Genomic DNA, 24,101 nt, shown 5'->3' on the forward strand with positions numbered 1-24,101 from the left:
TGACTTTGTCAAGACACAGCCCTACATCTGGCATATAAAGAAGCCTATCCTTTGGGTCTTTGACAATTGTTCAACTGAAACTTGTCTATAAAACTGCTCTCCCTAACAAATATATTCCACTAAAGATGAATCTAAACCATTAGGTTTTATTTTTATTTTAAAAACAATTATACAATATCTTGGTTGTCAAGAAAAAAGAAAGAAGAAAAACATGCTTGAAAATATGTATTTAAATTGTCTAAAAGTCTTCCTCCCACAATTTTAATTGTATTAGTTGTTAAAAGTGAAGGCGCATTGCCAAATGCATTTAAAAGTACATTCTGGCCAAACCTATACTAATTTAATAATATCTCTGCCATTTAATAATACTTCCTAAACACTGAACTAAATCCACACGGAGAGGGTCAATATCATTTTTGCCTAAGTGTCCTAAATTGAAAAGGAAAATCCACTAATTACTGGACGCTTACCTAAATTCTGTGGCTAATTCATTTGCATAGGGGACAATGAAATAGTTCACATGCTGCTTATTCTAGGACTACTGTAAAGTACATTTGAGTTTAAGCAAACTATGTGAGTTTGAGCAAACTCCAGGAGACAGTTAAGGTCAGGGAAGCCTGCAGTTCATGGAGTTGCAAAGAGTCATAGTTTAGTGACTGAACAACAGAACTGTAAAACTGCACAATATTTGCACATATTCTATAAGGAGATTTTTCAAGTGCAGACTAGAAGTTCTAAAAGAAACAATTTGTCTAATATGAACCCAGTTTGCAGATGAGGCTTTATTATTACAATAATTTCTCTAATCCACTCTGTATTTTCCTCTTTCAATTTCACTAACTGCTGTCCACTGATACGACCCTGTGTGCCCATTCTTACTCATTACCTCTACCCTGGAACTGTCTCAAGTATGAATTAGGTATTGCACCTTGAACAAAGACCTAACTGCCAACTCATTCGTTTGTACAGTGAACGCTTAAACTTTTCCAAAGCATCTTAATTTTTCACAGATGTCTGAGAGACAAAACAATAGAAGGACCAAGAGCATGGGCTTGGGTCTGAGGCACCAGGTTCAAATCCCAGCTGGGCCTCTTGTTAGCTGTGTAACTTGAGCAAAGTGCTTTAAAACTTTCTCCACTTCAATTATTTTCTCCACCTATACAGTGGAGCTGTTAATCATTCCTAGCTCACTGGGCTACAGGGAAGGTGAGTTAACATTTGTAAAGCATCTAGGACAGCGCCTGCATGTGGTTTGAACATCTTTACTATTACTGGTTTGCCACTCTATTTTTATTTCCTTGAGTTCTTCTTATCACCTCTTCAGAGGATGCAAGCCTGTTATAGCATCCTCTCATACTGTCACCTGACTTACCCTCTTAATCCACTTCTCTGTGCTTCCCAAAGCTCAGTTTTCCATACCAACCTGCTCTTCCAAGTGGCCTCCATACCAAAACACAGCTTCCATTTGCCCACTGTTTCTGACTTCTTATTTCCAACTATCTCCAAAAACTGTACTGGTAGCCTGATAAAATGTAAAGTGCAATTTATGAACATGACTAACTAACGAGGCACACAAATGCACGACTGCTACTATCATGCAATCATGCACTGGTTTTTTTTTTAGTGAGTTACCAGCTCATCAGGTCAAGAACCCGCCTGCCAATGCAGGAGACTCAAGAGACTCAGATTTGATCCCTAGGTCAGGAAGGTCCCCTGGAGAAGGAAATGACAACCCACTCCAGTACTCTTGCCTGGGAAATCTCATGGACAGAGGAGCCTGGTGGGCTAGAGTCCATGGGGTCGCAGAGAGTCAGACACGGCTAAGCACGTGCACACACACACAGTACACTCGGCCTTGGCTGAATCTGGCAGAGAGACACCCTAAGAGTTTGACTGCTCAAGGGAAATGGGAAACAACTAGAATGTGAGATTTTCAAGTTTCAAATGAAATACAAACTTGTATTCTGAAGAACCCACTGCTTTTCTGTAAATGAGGTATGGTCTCTGTGAGTCAAGGGCCTTTATTTCTACTTCATCTAATACCATAAACAACAACACGAGCTCTGGCCCACGTTCCCGAAACTCTTCAGGGCTCTGTGAGGTAGGAAGAACTCTCTCTTGCTTTTATAATAGCTACTGTGTACTGGCTATGCAAGGCAGGCAGCAGTAAAACCTAGTGGGAGTCAATACACTGAGTAGATCGGACTAGGAAAATACCCAACCAACAAATAGGTTCCGTAATAATGTGACATTTTTATAGTCACATTTTTAAACCATAACGGCGTCTGAATGGTACGTATTATGGTATTTCAATTTAGTCATTTATCTAAAAATGAGTTTTATCTTGGCTCATAAATAAACAGTGACATTCCAGCAATTTGAAAAGCTCAGCTTCACCTTTTGCTTTAAAGCTCATTTTACAACATGCAGAAACATGCCCTTTTGTGTCATGTTGCTTAATCTTTGATTTATGGCCCTTATCTCTGTGCTAACCTCTTTCTGTAAACTACACGAAGTTTGCACAAGCTCAGCTGTTTCATTCTCATTTCTAATCTTAATGGGTTAGTTTCTCCCTAGTGGCCGTGTGTCTCTATCAAACAGGATAAGGAGAAAGTATGCACTCTTTAAGTTCACCAAATATTCAGCGCTCAATACATTCTCAGTCTGAAATAAGCAGTGCATTTCCCCAAAAGCCTTGGCAAACTTTTCCTTTCTGCTGTCCCCTGCTCCTCCCTCTGCTGGCTCCAGTGGGCCCCCTACAGGCAATGGCTGCCTCCCCTCCCTCCTTCACACACTTCACTTCCACTGGACACCCTCAGCTAGCAGGCTGGGAGAAGAAAATGAACATGGCACCTCAGAATCGCTTCTCCTCCAGTTCCATCTTGTCCGCCTTAAAGTAGTGATGTCTGGATATTTACAGTCGCTCCAACTTCTCCCAGAGTCTGTCTACGGCTCTAGGTTAATTAAGGAAACACTGGAGGTGTCTTTGATGGAAGTGTATTTGACTTGAAGGAAATCTGCACCTTATTCAAGGTCCAAGATGATGGAACAAGGGTAGTTTCTTAAGTCTTCCTTCACCTGTATCCATACGTTATAGACTTGGCAGGCAGGTATACTTCAATGTTTGTGCTCTGGGGTTGCTGCTAATGACTTGTTTCATTACAGAGGGATTTTCTTCTCTGTTTTTTCATTACTTATGTTGTTTGGAGGTGGGAAGAAAAGGATTTCAATTCTACTATTTAAAATAGAAGCCTTTAGAAAATATTTGTAACAGTATAAAATGATGCTGGTGATATAATACAAGTGAAAAAAATCCAGCATACAAAATAATATATCCAGGATGGCACATAATTATGATGTGACGTCAAATACATGAAGGGGATAACACAACAAAATGTTACATCATTTTCTCAGGGTTGGAGAATGGTTTAACATGTTTTAATTGATATTTCCTTGTATTTCCCAAATTTTGTTTTGAGTATTTAGTGAATAAGCATTACATTATAGTCAGTGAACAATGTTTACAAAAATACATCCATGTAGCAGCACAATCTTGTCTAGGAGTCTTGACTAAGCACAAACTTATATGTGTACATTTCTTCTTTCAACAAATATTTACTGAATTTCTGCCAGGCATTATGGTAGGTTTGGGGAATACAGCAGTAAACAAATGAAAGTCTTGCACATAGCAACTTCTATTCAGGTTGGAGAGATGGATGATAAATAAGCAAATAAAGCTAGGTTATGTTAAGTTGGGATAAGTGCTATAACACAAAAAATAACATAAGGTAAAGATACAGAGAATGACAGTGGGTTGAGAGGAGCCACCAAATGTCATGTTCTTTCCAGGTGGCACTAGTTAAAGAACCCACCTGCCAATGCAGGTCTCATAGATGTGGGTTTGATCCTTGGGTCGGGAAGATCCCCTGGAGGAGGGCATGACAACCCACTCCAATATTCTTGCCTGGAGAATCCTATGGACAGAGAAACCTGGCAGGTTAGAGTCCATGCGGTCACAAAGAGTCTGATGTAACTGAAGCAACTTAGCTCACATGCACATGCACCAAATGTTTTGTGTCTGCATCAATCAAAGAAGCTGAGGAAGATGAAGATAAAAAGCAGACATTTAGAAGAGACTTGTTAAGTCAATCCTACAGGTTAATTCTGTGTTGTTTATCAGGTAGTCATTAAATCAATATAGGTATTTATTTCTGGGCAATTCTCCTTAAGGACACAATATTTTTATCTTGAAATATATACTAATTATATCTTAGGAAACATTTCAAAAGTAGCATATTTCAAGGATGTTTTTCTATTAAGATGTTTAATTAGCTAAAATAATGACTAGTAAAAGGGACTACTTAATGAACATTCAACACCAATGACCTCGAGAATTCCCACCATTAGGACTTAACTAGGTATCATATTTTAATACACTGTGTGCCTTAAATGATTACTGGCCACTTTTGTTATTCACCTGACCAACTATTTTCAGGAATTATGTGGGAAAACTAAGTGAACTTAGGCTGTAACGTAGCAAAAACAAAGTCCCTTGGAGTGAATCTTATGAAACAAAATTGCCATTTTAGATATGAAACAAGGCAACGCTTCACCCATACTAACACACCCACCAAACATGACGAAAGGCCATCGAGATACATGGGTTTCAGCGCGAATACAGTCACTGCTCCCTTCCCTACTTTTGCTAAGTCGTGCGGGTCTCCACGGAGCTGAGCCCACACTTCACCTGATTGCCCGCTACAGCCCACCCTGCCCCAGGAGCACATGCTTTCCTGTATTCACTGAATCATTAAAACACCCCAACAAAGAAAGTACCTCCACTTTGGCGGTAAAGTCATTTCTTCCAGGTCCCATGGTTGGTAAATGACTGAGCAAGAACTCAAACCAGGCACTCTGAGTCCAGGGTCCTCACTTTTAACCATTACTCCCACGAGTCAGAGCAAACTCTGGGAGATGGTGACAGACAGACAAGCCTGGCGTGCTGCAGCCCACGGGGTCGCAAGAGTCGGGCACGACTGGGTGACTGAACCACAACCCAACTGACAATCCTTCAGCTCACAGTGACCACTGGAAGCTTCACTTTTTGACCCTGAAAGAATTCAGAATCACATAACAAACTTTCACACCTGAACAATTTTGGACTTAATAATCGTATGTGTACATTTAATTTTAAATATCTCTTTTCAGAGCCATCACAATTACTCCCTCAGGATATGTCTGCTTTTACCTTTGTTTCCTCTCAGGCTGTTGCCTCATAGCTTACTTCTGCACCTACACAGTTGTTCCTCTCATCCTAATGAAGCTGTTGCACCAAAGTTATCAGACTTGTAAGTTAAACAAATTAAGTTTCACAGTAGGTTCTACGGAGCACATGCTGGGTTCTCTATTCTTCCATTCAGTCACCTACCAGCCATCCGTTCAATACCTCTAGGAATCACTATAACATTGGGTTGGCCAGAAAGTTTTGTTTGGGTTTTTCATACTATCTTATGAAGAATTCTTTCCACTTGATTTCTACTGCCTCTACCCTTGTATGTGCATGTGTATGTGTATGCTAAGTCACCTCAGTCATGTCCAACTCTGTGCGACCCCATGGACTGTAGCCCGCCAGTCTCCTCTGTCCACGGGGATTCTCCAGGCAAGAATACTGGAGTGGGCTGCCAGGCCCTCCTCCAGGGAATCTTCCCGACCTAGGGATTGAACCCTCATCTCTTACATCTCCTGCATTGGCAAGCGGGTTCTTTACCACTAGCGCCACCTGGGAAGGCCCTACCCTAGTATATATATATCTTTTAAACTCTCACTTGTTTTGATAAAATACTGTCTTTACTGAACTCCCTGTAACAAATCTCTTGCCCAATCTTTACTTTTCTTCTGCATTCCTTCTCTAAATCTTAGCTTGATTTTGTTTTTTTTTTTTCCCTTAAAAGAGAATATATATAAATAAATTAGCACCTTGATTGGCCTCTAGTGAGTACTTTGTCAACACTATTATTTTGCTGTAACTATGAGCTAGACAGGAGTGCTGGGAATAAGGCAGACATGAACGAGACATGGTGCCCGACGCTGAGGAGCCTGAAATCTAGTGGAGAAAAATAAACAACCTATCACCACATACTTGTAGAAGCACCTCACCCTGACCTGGATGGAGGCAGTGGTGCAAAGGAGTGAGCAGACAGGGTAAGACGGCAACAGGAACAGGAAAATGCCCAGGAGACTAAGAGACTGGAAATTACAGGAGCTCCGTTTCATTGAAAAAGTCTGGAGAAGGGTAGGGGATTGGTCGTGGGCCCCAGGAGGCTGGACAAGCAGGCAGCGCAAAAAGCCTATGGATTTGTATGTCGTGCCTACGTTTTGGATTTTATCCACAGGCAATGAGGACCTGCTAAAAATTTTATTAGCTATCATTTATGCAATAATTAGAAAGATCAACCTGGTAACCATGAGATAACTGAACAGAAAGGGAGATGAAGCTGAGGTAAGAGGTGGCAGGGGTAACCAAAGAGAAAGATGACAGCAACCTAAATAAAGATACTGGAACTAGGCATGGAAAAGAGACAATAATGTTGAGAGTAACTGAATAAATAAGGAAACTTGTTGAGTGGATGTCAGGAGACACTGGGGATTCCACAGAAGACAGTGTCATGGATGACTACCTTGAAAACTGGGGCCATTGTCTAAACTAAGAATCAGAACACAGCCAAGGTCTTGAGGGAAGGGTGATGGGTTTACTGTGGGAGTGGAGATTTTGTGTCAGCCAATGAAACATCAAAATGTAGGTAAGCAGAGGACAAAGGGGACCTGTAGCCCAGGGCCAGAGATAAAAATTTGGAAGTCACCAACACAGATGATAGTATGAACCCCGAGCATGGATGACACAATAGTCTGTGTAGGGTCATTTGTTAATATCACTCGTTGAAAAAGATAGAAAGTCTCCCTTCTTCCATACTGCAAAACAGATCAAGATTTGACTCCAGCTAACGTTATCACCTGCCACTCCACACCATATATCTTACTGTGAAGTCACATCAAAATACGTACAATTTCTCAAGTCTGTTACACCCTAACACTCTCCCTGATGTTTTCTGCCTGGTGATCTCCCACTTGGCCTTAAACTCTTAAACCAAATGTCAATTTCCCTGAGAAACCTTGATAATCTGACCACCTTCCTCCAGATTCTAGGTGGACTTCATTACTCCCAACTCCTTCCTACTATAGCACTCGGCCTATGCCTCTACTATTGATAGCCAATTATGTCCTTCACTAGATAGAAAGTTCAGAGAAGGAAATGAGTGCCTCTACGCAGCAAAAGGTATTAAAGCATGTTTACCAAATGACTACGTAAAGCAACATGTCCTTCATCTGCAAATACCATCCACTACTCAACTTAAAAAACCTATGCCTACATCTATTTGGCAAACAGCCATGGAAGGTTCTTGGGTATAGTGTGATATTTTTAGGATCACTTGGTACGATCTACTAAGAACTTTATTTTATTCCCACACTGCTGGTATGCATGTCGACACAACTGATGTGCTGAAAGTGTCACTTCAGTGTCACACACAACTGAAGTGTCATCATTTAGAATAATAACTACGATGAATATACTACTAGTTCCTCTTGGTGACTACACCACTGTATTTCACTCAATATGAAAAAAAAAAATAGGAAGAGAGAAAATCTAAACAGAAGTAGATGGGCAGAAGGAAGCAATGGGAGGCTTCATGAGGGTCAGGTGGGAGATCGCTATGGCACTTGGATATGTCTCCTCCAGAAACCACAACTTAAAGACAATAAATAAACAAATAGTTGATAAAGTTTCCATTTGTTAAGTGCCCAATATATAAAAGGCATATTCTTTATAAAGAAAGACAACATCAATCTTACCTGGATGCGCCTTTGAAGAAAATGTTAAAGAATAAAAGGAGATCCAAATGTTCAAACAATAATCCTTCCTTCTAGAAGCATTAGCCTCTCTGGAAACAAGATATCTGTTTTTGCCACTTAGCTCCTTGAATGGAAGGGACAATCTATAAATCCTCATTTGGACTGATATCAAAAAGCCTTTCAGATTGTTATCCCTCCCTTGACTCTACTTAACTGTAAAAAAAAAAAAGACATTTTTGAAACTCACTTTCTTTCTAATTTCTTCGTGAATATGTATACAATTTTTCCAAGATATTGAAAGATGCATCCACATGTTCTGAAATTTCAACAACTATGACAAATTCATTATCAAATGGAAAGACATTGTAGGATGTTTAGTTTTTCAAACTGATCACTGCTCCTTCAGGGAATTCATTAGTTTTCATTCCTAACAAACAGTTTAATTAGTGTACTATAAGTTAAAGATGAGATTGCTCCAATTATCACAGAGTGGCCTATTTTATATGACTTAAGAATGAGAACTCTTTGATAGTAAGAAAAATGTGTGTTTGCAGAAAATCTACTACATAAGCATCATACTGCTGGTCTTTTATTCAGCTGTGAGTATAAATAAATAGATCTACCCTCAAGAGTCTGTAAGAAATTCAGTGCTAAGGATCATATATCTTCACACTACCAAGAGGGTATAAACGTGAAAATGCTGAGCCCCAGCTCTTACAGATTTGCTGAGGTGTCCATGACTCAACCCAATTATTATTTAGCAGTCACAAATAGAAGGTATTACATTTGGCATATCCATTTACTCCAAGTAGATTATGTTTTAAGTTAGTACATACTTTGAAGTTGTAACTTTCTTTTCCAGACATCATTGTGACTCTGTACCCCATACAGAGAAACAAGTACAAAAATCTTCAATTCACTTCTTCAGTTCTAGAATGGAAGCACTGAGTGACTTCACTCTTGACTTCTCTGTTTCACTTTTTCCACTTTTAACATCTGCAACATGATAGTTATTTTCTTCTTGTCTTTTAAAAATTTGAAAACACTGTAACCACAATGAGTATGACAAAGCCAGTATTTTGTAACAGGAAACAACTGCTGATGATAATCATATTTATTCTTGTTGAATACTTATTATGAGTTGATCATTGTTTTAAATCCTACAATGACCTCTGAAACAGGTAACCACTTGTGTCAGGTTCCCATGAGGAAATGAGTGGCACAAACAAATGCAATTTGTGGGTATTTTAATAAAGAGACCATTTGCAAAGGTGTGGGCTGGGTTTGAAGAAACTACAAGAGATGGTGCAGTACCCTAAGCTAATAAGACCAAAGCGGAGCAGTTATCAGTATGAAATAGCTGCAGGAGGGCATAGTTGCCAGAATTCAGAAAGTAGCCTTAGGGAGATGCTCAAGTGCCAGGAGCTCATCTCCTGTTGATGCCTCTCACCGACCAAACCCAACCAGAAACCAGAAAGCAAGCCTGCTGATTCAGTCCAAATATCTCAGCACGTAGAGTAGGCTGGGAAAGAAATAGAGTGGATTAGAATCCATTTGATACCCATCATCCCAAACCTACTTTGAGCAAGTGAAGTAAGAAGATATCTGATAGTGAAAGATAAAACCATATCAAAATATCCAGAGGTTCAGTAAGCTGCCCCAGATCACACACACACAGCTAGAGGCTAAGCCAGCCCGTGCTCTGAGACTTATAACCAGTGTAGCAGTCTGCCTTCGTGTACCATCTCCGACCCACACCATTTACAAGCACAATGGTGGGTGCTGCAGGTGACAGTGAGAATAGCAAAAAATAACCAAGACCCTCCAGAAGCTTGTAACCTGTGTGCCAGTTTTCTTATCTCACCTTTCCATCTTACTACTATCAGATTTCCAAATTCCCTTCTAGCATCAAAAGTTCCATAAAAGCAAGTCTTAAGACTCTTACAATTCCTTTCCCATTCCAACTAGTGGCTGAGCAGTGAGACCTTCCATCACATAGTATTTTGCCCAAGTGTTTGACAGTATCCTGCTTCGGAGGGATGCTCCGAACATAAATTACACAGGTTACACAACGATATCTTTTGAGAAGACAAGTGCTTATAACCTCTATTTACTTCACTGAAGTAAACCTTCAGTCTTATAATTAATACATTTACTTGCTAAAAGACTCATTACAAGACATGCTGAAGGATTCATTTATCCAGCCAGCATGTATTAATCATAAGTATGAACCTGAAACTGTGCTAGGTACTTGCACAGACTGAGAAAATATTTCTACCAAAATCAACAAGTGGTTTTCTAACAGAAATGAGTCCTTAATTATCCGGAGGGAAATTTAAAGTGTGGTAATCACCATGAGCGGGGCTTCTCAGGTGGCAAAGAATTGGCCTGCAATGCAGGAGACACAGGTTTGATCCCTGGATCAGGAAGGTCCCCTGCAGGAGGAAATGGCAACCACTCCAGTATGCTTGCCTAGAGAATTCCATGGACAGGGGAGCTTGGCAGGCTATAGTCCACGGGGTCACAAAGAGTTGGACACAACTGAAGTGACTACGTATGCATGCACGCACTCACCAAGAGAGGTCATGAACACATATGCTGGGTGTAGTCAGGATCCTGTCCCTCAGCAGTACCCTTCTCGAAAGGTATAATCTCCCCAGATTCTTCTGAGTTTGGATTTAGGACAAAATTCTGTAATAAGCACAAGCCAGTCAAAAGCTGTTCCTCAACACAAACAAGTGTTCTGCTATTTTCCATCTTTTAGGAAGGGCCTCTGCTTTGAAACATCAGCCCTGTGCACAAGGGCCTGCCTCCAACAGATCAAACAGAAATTCGTCCCTGTGGGTTTTTTCTTAGTTCTGCCTTTGAGCTTGGGGAGGCCATTCTTTCATGCCTGATCTTGACTGAAATAGCACATAGAAATCTTTCGTCTTTTTCAGGAACAAGGCAAATGAACTGGCATCACTACCCCCTTTCATGCTGTGCAAGCATTAGCTTTGCATTTTTAAAAACTATTGTACAATGTGTCACGCGGTGAGGTTTGCCAAAGAGGGAAAAGGAAAAAGGAATAGCAGAGTTGATTTCCTACATGCAAGTTTTAATGATTTTGGAAAACCATCAACTTGGATTGAATGCTGATTCTAATTTGACAGCTTCCCACTAATGGCGAGAATGCAAAGCCATCAATTAGCTTCGTGATAATTCTACATTAAAGAACAATCTATTTCCTTGGTAATTCTAATGAATGGACAAATTCATTTCATTAAAAACTGAAATACTTGATGAAGCTTATTTTGTCCAAGAGCGTTAGGTAAGATCTTTCAAACAAACTCTTTCAAACATCCTCGAAATGTTTGCTTTAGTGCACGTACCTGGACTTTCTGTGGCCAACAAAAGCTGCAAGACCTCTGCTGCATGAAACGCATTCACATACATTGTGAGACAGAAACAAAGAAGAACTGATCAAGTCCCTTAGTAGGAAAAGCTTATGTCCCTCTTCTTACCAAGTCAATCTGTAGCTTGTGAAGAGCTGTTATTTCCTAGCAACAAGAGTAAACACAGTGCTACATTCAGGGCTCAAGATTTGTAACCACGTTAATCTGCAAGTACTCAACTTAATTAAAGATTAGACTTTTAAATTGTATTTTTAGTGCACAACAGTACTGTTAAATTATGATGATCAGCGGCTAAGTGTGCTTATGTCTGCAGAACTCGGGGAGTAAAAATGAATCATTTATTTCCATCTTGATATGACTGCTCTTCTCAGAGGCTCTTTTCTCTGAGTTCACAGGCCTCGGAGCTCATTGGAACTGTATGGCTAAAACACAGCTTGGAGACCTCATTTATGAAAATTCCTTTAAACCTTTCACCACTTTGACAAATCCAGTCCAAGTTCACCGAGCCAATTCAAAAGTAGCTCTCGGCCTTTTATAGGTTTTCAATTACACCAACACAGCAACACCAGAGCCGTCATGTAGGATGAAGGACACTGCAGATACGGAGAGCCACGGGTTCTTTTTAAGAGATGCAAACGAGAGCAGCCTTCCCAAAACTCGAGCCAACAGATGAAAAGCTTTGTCTGTCCTGAGCCATCCTTGACTTATTAAAAAGAGATCATCAAATGACTTTAACACTGTTAGTGTTTGGTTATCTACAATAGGATATATACTATGATGTTTCTAGTTCTTTAGAATTTACTCTGCAAAAATATTGGCAGTTACTTTGCCCTCCAACTGTTCCAAATAAACTTTTTTTTTTTGGAGAAATTGTTCAAAACATTCTCTAGACTTCATTCATCCTCCTCCTACATAGTGTGTGACAGCAGGATTTACTTTTCCCTGTATGCAGTCTGAGAAACAAAAACCGCCAGCAGGTCAATGAGCTTTCCAGGTTGAAAATGGGAATCAACTGGAAGACAGAGGTTAGGCGTGATTCCACTTTCTATTTCAATGCACCCTTTGAGGGCTCTGAGGTAACATACTCTTTTCTGAGACAAGAAGTCCTTAAAATGCTTATACGACTTAATAGATCAAACACAAATATTTTCTCCCATTTTCAAACTTTTGACTTTATGTGAATATGTGGTTTATATGGTATTGTGGCAGTACCAACCTTTGAGACTTGGTTGAATGAATTATTTTACACAGCATTTATCATTAGGGTAAAGTAGACAGGCAAGAGCATGAATGTTAGTTGGTTGGGAGCACTTGCAAAATTTAAATACTGTACATGCAAAGGCAAACTAACTCAGGCTATAAATCTCCCATTCTCTCAGGGGGCGTGGTCATGACTCTCAAACCACTGGAAGCATAGAGAAAGCTCATCATCACGACTGCAACAGCTCCCTGATGCAGCCTATCCCTTCTCTGTGGATTTAATATTCTGGATGTCAGTTGGCCTCCTTTGCAATCTTGGTAGGAGGCTTGTCCAGTGGATGAGGTTTGTTTTGGTATTTGGTCTGTCCTGCTTTTTTCCCCTTCTGATAAATAAGACCATTACGATTTAACATGCTAGAATGCAATAAGTTCCCCTAGGATTCAATACTAGAGGAGGTATAGCTTCAAGTTAAACAAGATGTGTAGAAACAGCACAATTCTAGGCTACAGTGTTCCTTTTGACTGTCCATTCGGTCTGACTCCAGCGTGGTTCTGTGGCACCAGAAGGAACCAGGGATTGAAAGGCAGGAGCCAGGGCTGGGAGGTGAGCCTCATAAACCAGTCTCTTCAGTTCCTGAGATTACATACAATCTCCCCCTCCTTTAGTGCATTCAATGTCACAGATGCCAACTGTGGGCTCTGAGACACTGCGCTCTGCACCAGGGACAGAGAGATGACCAACACCTTGCCTTCTCTCAAGGGCCCAGGTTCAAGAGCACAGGCAATTGAGTGCAACACCTCATGGGGGTATTGCAGATGAGTGCAACACCCCCATGGGGTGACAGAGGAGATGCAAGCTAAGTGCTGGGGAGACAGAGGTGGTGGTGGGGGGCCTGAGTCTGCCCTTGGGGCTCCCGAGGCCTCTTCAGAGCCCGAGCCTGCACGCTGCAGTGGGAGCCACCAGCCACACGTGGCGAGTGAGCATGGCAAACGTGGTTGGTCTGAGTTAAGAATAAAGTACACCCAACTATACTCAATATCTTGTAATAACCTATAATGGAAGACAACGTAAAAAAAAAAAAAAAAATATATATATATATATGTATAACTGAATTACTTCATGATTCACCTGAAAATAACATAGTGCTGTAAATCAACTGTATTTCAATAAGAATTACCATTTTTTAAATAAAATACATCCAAATTTCAAAGAGTTTGGAGATGCAAAGAATCTGATTAATGATATTTAAAAATATCAGTTACATGGGGAAATGCTAATATTTTGGATATACTGGGTTAAGTAAAACATTGCATGTATGCTCTGCGTACGTTCTCAATAGCTTCAGTCATGTCCAACTCTCTGCAACCCCATCAACTGTGTAGCCCTCCATGCTCCCCGTCCATGGGACTTTCCAGGCAAGAGTACCGGAGCGGGTTGCCATTTCCTCCTCCAAGGGATCTTTCTGACCCAGGGATCGAACCTGAGTCTCCTGCATCTCCTGCACTGGCGGTGGATTCTCTACCACTGAGCCACCAGGGAAGCCCAAGTAAACCACTAACATTAATTTAACCTGTTTCCTTTTACTTTTCTTACTATGTGTACTGGAAAATCTGCAATGAACCATGGATTCTATCACTTGTAGCAGGCAGTACTGGTCACCAGCAGATGCCTGGGGAGAAAACCCAGGAGGCTGTCTTGGGGTGTCGCAGACAAGAGGGGAGAGGAGCCATAGAATGAGAGAAGGGGAAACACAGGGGAGCTGACGAGGGGCTGCAGAGAGGAGAAGAGGCTGATGGTGTATGTGTTCCCTGAAGAGCACTCATCATTGGATTCATCTGCAGCAGACACACCACTACATGAAGGCCAAAACAAGGAAAACAGTCACATCATCAATAAATGAGAAGCTGGCTCTGGTTTCCAGGGAGCGATGCTCTACTGGGATGAGACTGACCAGTCAGCCTGTCTTCATTCCATCTGCGGCTTGTCTGGTCCCTCTGCCTTCTCACCTGCAGAGGGGGCCTGAGAGGAAACCACTCTGCTTACAAGTCCCCCCTTTCTAGCCCTCATCTGCTCCAGCATTCCAGCAGGCTCCCGTGGCAGAAGCAGCCACTAGACCAACTTTCAACAGAGAGGCTGAGGGCCGTCAGGACTGACAGAGGCTGGGGGTCCCCCTAACCAGGTTGCATGCCTCACACAGTAAGAGGAACGGGCATGGAGGCTGCAGGAAGGAGCAGTGATGCAGATCGGGGTTCAGCGTTTAATTCCACACTCACCATGTGGCAGCTGGGTGAAGAGTAAGTTCCTTCTCTGAACTTCACTCACGACAGCTAAAAACAGGGCTTATCATGCACGTCTTTGGGGCTGGTTGGCTATGATGAGCTTTTCAGAAAGGACTGGCACATGGTGAGCACGATAAATGGTTGCATGTGATACATGGTAAACACTCAACAACGGCTATTACCATTCTTCCAGATTACAGCTTTTAAGCAGGTTTTTAACCTGGAGCCTATGGAGTCCTGGGAGATCCACAGATGGAAACTCTTGAAATCAGATACACAGTGTGTGGGGGGGTGGGGGTGGTGTGTGTGTGTGTATGTGTGTACATCTTTTTTCTCTAAGGAAAGAATCTATCGCTTTCATCATAGCCTCAAAAGGCTCTCAGACTCAAAACAGGTTAAGAAACATTCTATGGCTTCTATGACTTCCAAAATCTTTAGCTCATTTTGAGTATCCTTAGTATACGTTTCAGTGTAGTTCTCAGAATGAAGCCTCTTCGATGGCTGTTCAAGAGACCTACGCATTACACACAACAGGACAACCTCTGTAAGAGGCCTCTATTGTCTGGCCACAGCAGAATCACAAGAACATGATAGGAATTTCTAAGGTAGAAATTCATCTTGGTTTCAACTTCCTATAGAACTGGTGTCCCTACCTCTTTAAACACATCTTTTCTCATAGTGTTTCTGACATAACGGATGGCCAAGGGAGGCAGCTGGAATGTTTTACTCTTAGGAAGTGGTCACTTCATTTTAGAAAAACAACGAAAGCATCATAACAGATGACTCAGAAGAGCCCAATCAGAGATAGGGTCTACTCCTCAATGGCCCAGTTGAGGGTCTGGCAGCTCTTCAGTCCCCAGGAAGGGAGAGCTTAGTGGCAAGCAAGCTGCTTCAACTCTTTATATGTTAGTTTTCTCAGATGGAGAGAGAGGATAATGACATAGTACCTCCTTCCTGGAGCCTCTGTGAGGATTCACTAAGAATAACTGGAATGCATCTGAGCTGGTAAGTGCCCAACACAGAGTAAGCACCTCAGATATTAATTAATAGATAGCCTCTTTATGGTAGGAAGAAAAATTATTCCTCATTTGATCTCTGAGCCATAGATTCTAGCCTTGATATTCACTTTGGGCCACTTGCATTTTTCCAGCTCTTTTCTAAGGTAGCTTTTAGTGACCAAGTAGGAAACAAGCAGTTGGGAGAACTGAAGGAAAAGTGTCTGAGCAGCATTTTCAAAAGCAACCTGTCTTCGTGTCCAATGTTCCGAGAAGCAAACGTGAGAATCAAGTTAAAGGAAATAGAATAAATCTTAAAAAAATCACCTTAAAAACCTGAAGGTTAACAACTCAGTACACATATCTCATTCATTCATTTAAAAAAACATCCCTATGAGAGGCACTGTTACTAAGTTACAGAGACGAGGAAGGGCAATGCCTTGCTCGAGACGCTCAGAGCAACGGCACAAACAGAAAGTACACCCGATGCTGTCCCACAGGGTCAAGTCAAGGCAGGGCCTTGGACCAGCAAAGGTTTCTCGAAAGAGTAACACTTGAGTTGTGTCGGGAAGGAGAAGCAGCTTTTCACTAGGTCAAGAAAGGAGAAACAATACTCCACAGAGACCACAACAGACACAAAAGCATGAAAATGAGAGAGAAAGTGGACACTTGGTGACCCTGAGTGCTAGAGAGGTCATGACAGCATGGGGAGTATGTGGGCAGCTAGAAGTCGTCACCGCGCACCCTCCTCCCATCCATCCTCTGTGTCCAATGGGAGGCGGGGCACACATCATGGGGAACCCCGAATTCATGGTCAGGAGCTTGGGCTTCTTCCCCAGAGCTGTGAAATTTTGAATGGCTTTTTTTAAAATTGAGATACAGCTGATATATAACATTATAATAGTTTCAGGTGCACAATATAATGATTTGATATTTGTATATATTATGAAATGATAATCACAAGTCTAGTTAAAATCTATCACACAAACTTACATTTTTCCTTGTGATGAGTTTTTAAAACCTACTTTCTTAGCAACTTTCAACTATGCAATACACTATTAATAACTATAGTCACCAGGTTGTATATTATAGCCCCATGACATTTATTTTACCGCTGGAAGTTTGTACTATTTGGCCATGGGCACGTGGTTTAATTTGAACTCTCTGTTCTTTAGAAGGAACTCTCAGGTAGTGGTGAGGAGAATGGCTTGGCAGGGAGAGATTGGGAGCAGCATTTCAGAGGTGACTTGTGAGGAGTGAAGGAGTGAAAAACAATGAGGATCTAAACCAGGGGTTCCCAGCCTCCAGGATTTAATGCCTGATGATCTGAGGTGGAGCTGATGTAATAATAATTGAAATAAAGCACACAATAATTGCTATGTGCTTGAATCATCCTGAAACCATCTACCCCCCAACCCTGACCCTAGTCCTCATGAAACACTGTCTTCCATAAAACTGGTCCCTGTGCCAAAAAAGTAGGGGACTGCTGATTTAACTAATGAAGGGAAAAAGGGTAAGACTGAGAGATGGATCCAGAGGCCCTAGTGATTGATTAGGTGGAGGTGGAAAGGAAGATGATCATACCAGGGCCATCCCAGGTTCACAGCTTGGTGGCTTAGCAAGATATACCATGTCCTCCAGGGAAAACAGATGGAACAATAGGTATCTGCTGCTTCTGCATGCACAGCCTCCACTCTCTTCTTTTCAGTATTTTCTCTTTAAAACCCACCGTTTCATGCTCTTAGGTCACGGGCTTTAGGAGGGCTTTGCTGACCACCCTCCCTGCATAAACCTCCTCACCCTCCCATGCACCTTCCCTGGCACCCAGCCGCCCCTCACATAGACTCCCTCCTGCTCCTGAAGGCTCCAGGACAGGACGGGGCCCATCGTCAAGGCCGAGCCAAGGAGCATATTCCCAGTCTCCAGCCAGAAAAACTGGTTCGGGCACGACCATATGATCAAAGTGATCTAATTAGAGTTAATCCTGAATTATTCTCTTTTCCCACAGGGATTAAGTTTAAAGCTGCTGATGAACATTTTACCACCATGAAGAAGAGAGAAAATCAGAACTTGGTCCTTCCTGAACTTTTCCAACACAGGAGCCAGGATATGTCCCTTCCTACTTGAACACTGGGTTTCTGTGACTTGCTGCCAAGAGTCCTGACAGATACAAAAAGTAAAGACAATTGTGTTTCAAAAAAAAAAAAAACCCAGGGTCTATTTGTGTAACTGGGATTATAAAAACCTGTATTTCTGTGACACCAGTACCTTAAAACATTTCAATCCACAAAAGGCATTTAGGGGACTTGATAGCCAATTCTTCTGTGAATAATGAAAATCCCAGAGAAGGAAATGGCAACCCATTCCAGTATTCTTGCCTGGGAAATCCCATGGACAGAGGAGCCTGGTGGGCTACAGTCCATGGAGTGGCAAAGAGTCAGGCACGACTGAGCAACTAAACCACCACCACCATTACCTTAAAACATTTCAATCTACAAAAGGTATTTAGGGACTTTATAGCCAATTCTTCTGTGAATAATGAAAATCCAGACCAGACTGCTTTAGAAAATGTTTCTGTGGCAGATAATGGCACATTCACTCACTAAACTAACGTTTATGGAATATCTTCTGGGATATAAAAAAGTGTGGGCTCGGGTTTGAGCTGGTCCATCCCAGGCCCTTCATAATGCACAGCTGTGTGTGCTGCTGAGCCGAACTGCGGGATATGAGTGAGGCCAGATGTTTCAGGCCAGCCTGACAGCTGCACTCCATGGCAGGGAGGCCACCTGAGCTTCAGACAGGCCACCTATAAAACAAGGCTGGCGAAGCAGCACCTCCACTGAACCCTCAGGTGATAGATAGAAAAGATCGTGTTTTGCATTCCTCTCCCCTCTGATAAGACATCCACTGACATTTACAGAGGAGCCTGCACTGGGCTGGCTCTCTCCTGCCACTAGCATGGGTGTTAACTGTCACGGATGCACTGGTATCTCTGTAAATGTACCTGAAGTGGCACCTCCTAACCTGCCCACTTCTCAGTAGCTGCTACTGCTGCTAAGTCGCTTCAATTGTGTCCAACTCTGTGCAACCCCATAGAAGGCAGCCCACCAGGCTCCTCTGTCCCTGGGATTCTCCAGGCAAGAATACTGGAGTGGGTTGCCATTTCCTTCTCCTCCCAGTCGCCAGGCCCAAAGAAATCATCAAGTGTTCATCTCTGGCAGGGATTTGTTGGTTCTGTGTCCATTCTCAATTCTGACAGCGGTGCTCCCAAGTCCTTTGAGGAAGCACCCACCCACTCCCCCATTGTGTGCCATCTGAGCAGGGCTGTCAATGGAACGCTTCTGGCTCAGCAGTGTGCCTGCCACTCAAACTAGGCCAAAGGAGTTCTTCCTGCTATGCTAAGTGCAAGGGCAGAGCCTTCCAAGGGCTGACAGCCAGCTGTGTGCCTCAGGAACAAGACCTTCAGTTTCTACTCCCCAGCTCCCCAGAGGAGTTCCGTTTCTATCCTGAGAGTGGTTCTGACTTCCCTTTGACTCTCAGGATATCCTCCAGGTTGCATGTTGTTTTCTGTTGCTTTACAACTAGAGAAACGTAACCGTATACAAGCCACTGTGATTTAAACACTAAGCAATAGAAACATTCATAGCATACTCTGCAGCTTATAAAGCACTCTCACGTTCAATTTATCTCTTTTAATCAATCTTCCTGGAACTGAATTTTTCACCTCCCCCCAAATAAATCACTTATTGATTTCTCTATTTCTCACAACAGCACAGTCATTCTTTCAGTCACTTAAGCTTTTTTAAATCTCATAATGATTCTGACTAGGCTTTTGCTAACCTTGTATAATCAGTCACCTAATCCAAAATATGGGATCTCCCAGATCGATCCCTGCTTCCCAGGTGGCACTAGCGGTAAAGAACCCACCTGCCAATGCAGGAGATGGAAGAGATACGGGTTTGATCCCCGGGTTGGGAAGATCCCCTGGAGGAGGGCATGGCAATCCACTCCAGTATTCTTGCCTGGAGAATCCCATGAAGAGAGAAGCCTGGCAGGCTACAGTCCATAGGATCACAAAGAGTTGGAAAAGACACGACTGAGCAACTTAGCCCAAATGTACAGATCGATCCTTTCCTTTCCATCCTCTCTGCCTCCACCTTTGTCAGAGCCTTCCTCGCCCTTCAACAATGGATTGCTGACTCTGCTACCAGCCTACTGTCTCCAAACCATCCTCACACCACTAGCAGAGGATATAGCTAAAATTTTATTATCGTTGTCATTCCTTTTCTTTCCATGGTTTACAGAACAAAGATTACAGGACAATGATTTATAGGGCAATTCCCTAACCTCAATTCTGGGCTGTCTCCAAGTATACTAGCTTACAGTACACCATCCCTTAGCACAAAAACATTGGCTGGAACAAGTATTTTCGTACACATAGTACATTGAAAACAAATTGCCACAAATTTTTGCAGCTCCCGCTGCCAGCAAGTGGAGTCTTTCAATACCCTCTTGAATCTGGGAAGACCCTGTGATTTGATATGGCTGAGGGGAAGGTATAGCGAATATAATGCAAGCAGAGGCTTAAAAATCACCTTAAATTGGGGTTTGTTCTTTTGCTGCTCTTGGAATATTGCTTGTCTGCCACATAAGGAAGCCCAGGCTAGTCAGTTGGAAAATGGGAGGCACATGCCACAGGCACATGCCTGTTAACCTGACCTAATAACTATCAGACATAAATGAGGCCATCCTAGATCATCCAAACTACCAGGTGACTGAAGATAACAGAGGAACTCAGACAAGAGCAGCAGAAGAACCACCTTGCTGAACCCAACTTGAACTACCAACCACACAATTGTAAGCAATACAGTCAGTCATTTTAAGCAATGATTTGGGGATGATTTGTTACACAGCAATGGATAACTGGAAAAACATCTAAGCTGACTTGGTAACTTTCTCCTGGGAATTCCTTTTCAATTACTGTTCACTGTCTTGGGCAATTAATCATAAAATATCTTCTTTCATGTTTTGCATCATTACTTAATTTTTCATGTATCCTATTTTTCCCCTTGTAAGTTCTCTGTGAAGAGACTCTGCATTTTATATTTTTATACCCCATGTATGTACCAAGTGTAAATGCGACGACTATTTAGTAATCAATCAGCACTTTTCCAGGACCCAGTTGTCAATCATATCAATTAACATTAATCATTTCAACACATATTTTGATCAGTAATTTTAATAGCTTAAAAAAGGAGTTGATAAGATATATAAATTATAAAATATAAAATCCAGTTATCTACAGGCATAAAATCATGCATAGTATACATATTAGTAACCACTTCATTGAATCGTTTTCAGAAAATTAATTCTTGCAAGTAGAATCTGCACACCAATCTAAGGGGCACAAGGAAACAAGCATGTAAAGGTGAAAGTTTCACAGAAGCAAATGTATGATTTTCACCAGGAAATTATTTTTCTCCCAAGACACCTATTTCTCCTATGTGGTTTGCAACCCTAATCTGACAGACTGCCAAAAACAAACCTTCTATTCTAAGAGTGTCACTTGATTCTCTTGTTGCTATTCAATTAGATTTTGCATTTAAAAGAAAAATTCCCTTGTGTTTCTTATAATGATGCACCTGCTCCTTGGGAGATTTCCTCTTTTGACAAGAAATGCCTTCAATCTGGCAAGAAAAATGGCTCTAGGCTTTCTCTGATAATATCAAAGATCATTTGTTTGTATTAGATGTTTATGTGGGTTTTCCTCCTCTTAAGAGCAGTAAAATACTGCTGCAATTCCCTCCAAGACAACAGTGCACAGAAAGTTTCTTGGCCTCTGTTCTGAATTTCCACTGTACATCTGCACAAGAACAACTAGTTGAAAGTAGAGCTATGACACAGTAGACAGAGAAATTCATTTGCCTTAGTCCCTTCCTTTTGGATATCCATACACAGTTGTAAATGTCAAATCAATAACTGCAGCATCATTTCAAATCTACCATATTGAAACCTTTCCTCATGAAAAGCTTGCTCTAAATAAAATGAAGCTTATGTTCAAAGCTGTATTATTTATTTTTTTATATTTTATTTCTAACTGAGATGTCCAAAGATCGTTAAGAGAAGCACCATCTTCTTTCTGTGCCTAGACCTGAAACTCCTACATATTTGGGTAATCTTCAGTTAATACTGCCTTCCAGAGAGACTTCTGCAATGGGACTAAATGTCACACTTTTTCAAATAAAGAACACCTGAAGGGTGTCTCCCTAGAGTCCAACCAGGCTGAACGTAATTTAACGTTGAGATGCATCAGAAATAGCCAACAGACATTCTCTAGATGTGAATCCATTAGCATACTGCTTTCCTAAACCTTATCCTCTCTGCCTTTGAAAACTTCAGTATACACAAACGAAATGCAGATTTCAACCCATTCCCAACTGGGACATCTGCTCCACAATAAGAGAAATAGGTTTTTGCCTTTCTGCAGATTCAGCAGGGAAAGCCATGCTTGAAAATGATGTTTAGAGTGACACCTTGGAGCACTGACATACTCTGCGCACATGCAATCCTCATAAACCTCCCCAGACAGCCCTTATTTCATTCTGCACACTGCACCCTGGCTGGGCTCCACAGCACGTGGTGTGTGGTGAGACTGTCCTTCAGTGGCCTTCCCTTCCTCACGGCTCCTTGATGGACACTTGTCAGTAACAGCCAAGAGGAGTGGGGTCCAGCCACCAGCAAGTGAAAAACGGGCCACCGACAGTGAGCTTCCTTAATTAACTTTCCCAAGGCAAGCCTGTTCCCACAGGAAAAAACACCACGTTTCCCCTCTCCTAGCGGTCCATTGAAAATGAGCAACAATGCTGTTGCCTTTTTGTTTCCTAAAGACTTTCTTCCCCGCAAGCAGTAGCGTGTTCCTCAAAGAATGCTAGTATTTCCTGTGGAAACTGTATGGCTGCCAGTAATGGCTCATAATTTTCCCTCTTTTCCTTTCGTAAAGATGAAATAAACAAAACGTGGCATTTGACAATAGCCAAATTGCCAGTCACCTCGCTTACCACCTGCAGACGAGAGCCATCACCGCGAAAGGCGGCCAGGAGAGAAACACTCCTGGCCACAGTTGACCCGGAGGAGCAGGGGACACGGGACAGCGCCCGAGGGTGGTGGTCGGAGCCCTAGAGGACCGGGCAGCCAGGGCGCCGCGGTGCCCAAGAGCGAGGGGCTGCCCTTGGGCCGCGGCAACCCCAGGCGTCCCTCTGTTGCGATTACTATTATTATTGTCGGTACTGTTTCTATTACTATGACTTCGTCCCTGGTTACCTCAGTTCTTAGGAGCCCCGGCACTGCCCATCCTTGCCTCCCACACCATCCCAGGTGGCAGGAAGAATAACAAGCACACGAAACCGGCAAAGGAAAAGAGCGATCCTTTGGAACCGGAGGTGGGGGCTCTTCCTCCCTCCCTCCAGAAGAAGAGAAGCCGCTTGGCAGGCGCCGCCAACGTTACTATAGAGACCTCTCCCCAAACCCTTTCTGCAGAGGCACCGCCGCCCTCGAGCCGCCGGGACTCGCCGCACAAAGGGCCCCCCCTTCCCCGGGGCTCGCGGCGGGGTGGGGGGACCCCCGCCCGGGCCGCCCGGTGCAAACTTGGAAAGGCTCAGTCGCTCGCGCCGTCGCGCCCCACCCCCGTCTCCCCGCGGCGCCCACCCCGGGACCTGGACTCACCCCGGGCGCCCCGCGCGGCGGCTGCTCAAAGACGCGGACGGACGGACGGACGGACAGATGGACGGCGGCGGCGGGAGCAGACAGGAACGGCGGGAGCCGGCGGGCGGCGGAGGCGCTGCCGCGGCCCCGCTACGTCACAATGCGGCCGGGCCTCCGGCGCCTCTCCCCCCCGGGCCCCCAAACGGGCGCGCGGCAGCGGGAGGAGGGCAGCCCCGGGGCGGCGGGCTGGGAGCTGGCGCGGAGGGACGCGGAGCGCCGAGCGCGGCGCACCGCCGGGCGGGGGCGCGGTCTCCACGGCCCCGGCCGCCGCGCCCTCCCGCCGCTGCCGCGCGCCCGGCGCCCGCCCCCCGGCCCGCGAGCCCGGCTCGGCCTGACTGCCGGCGACCCTCCCTCGCCCTCCGCGCGGCGGCCCCCAGCCCCGGCCGCGCCGCCTGCGCGTCCGCGAACCTGCTCTTTTCTTCTTTACCTTTGGCGCTCGCACCTCTGGGTCTTGGCTGCTCAACTGGCTGTCTCCGATGTCCTCCCCTCCCACTTTTTACCCCTTTCTCCTCCGCCCCCACCCCCGCTGGGCGGCCTCTCCCCCCACCCCCGGGAGATGAAG

At 43.5% G+C, this 24,101-nt stretch overlaps 1 protein-coding gene across 3 annotated transcripts in view; it reads right to left on the reverse strand.

Moving 5' to 3' along the window:
• Positions 1-23,722, reverse strand: part of SNCAIP (synuclein alpha interacting protein) — a 152,236-nt gene extending 128,514 nt beyond the window's left edge. For all 3 annotated transcript variants that reach the window (XM_065934456.1, XM_065934473.1, XM_065934465.1), the window contains exon 1: positions 23,501-23,722. The gene's annotated coding sequence lies outside the window, so the exon portion shown is untranslated. The remainder of the gene's footprint in view (positions 1-23,500) is intronic.
• Between the last annotated feature and the right edge of the window lie 379 nt (positions 23,723-24,101).

The sequence above is a fragment of the Muntiacus reevesi genome, chromosome 1 (assembly GCF_963930625.1).
Source record: "Muntiacus reevesi chromosome 1, mMunRee1.1, whole genome shotgun sequence".
Lineage (NCBI taxonomy): Eukaryota > Metazoa > Chordata > Mammalia > Artiodactyla > Cervidae > Muntiacus > Muntiacus reevesi.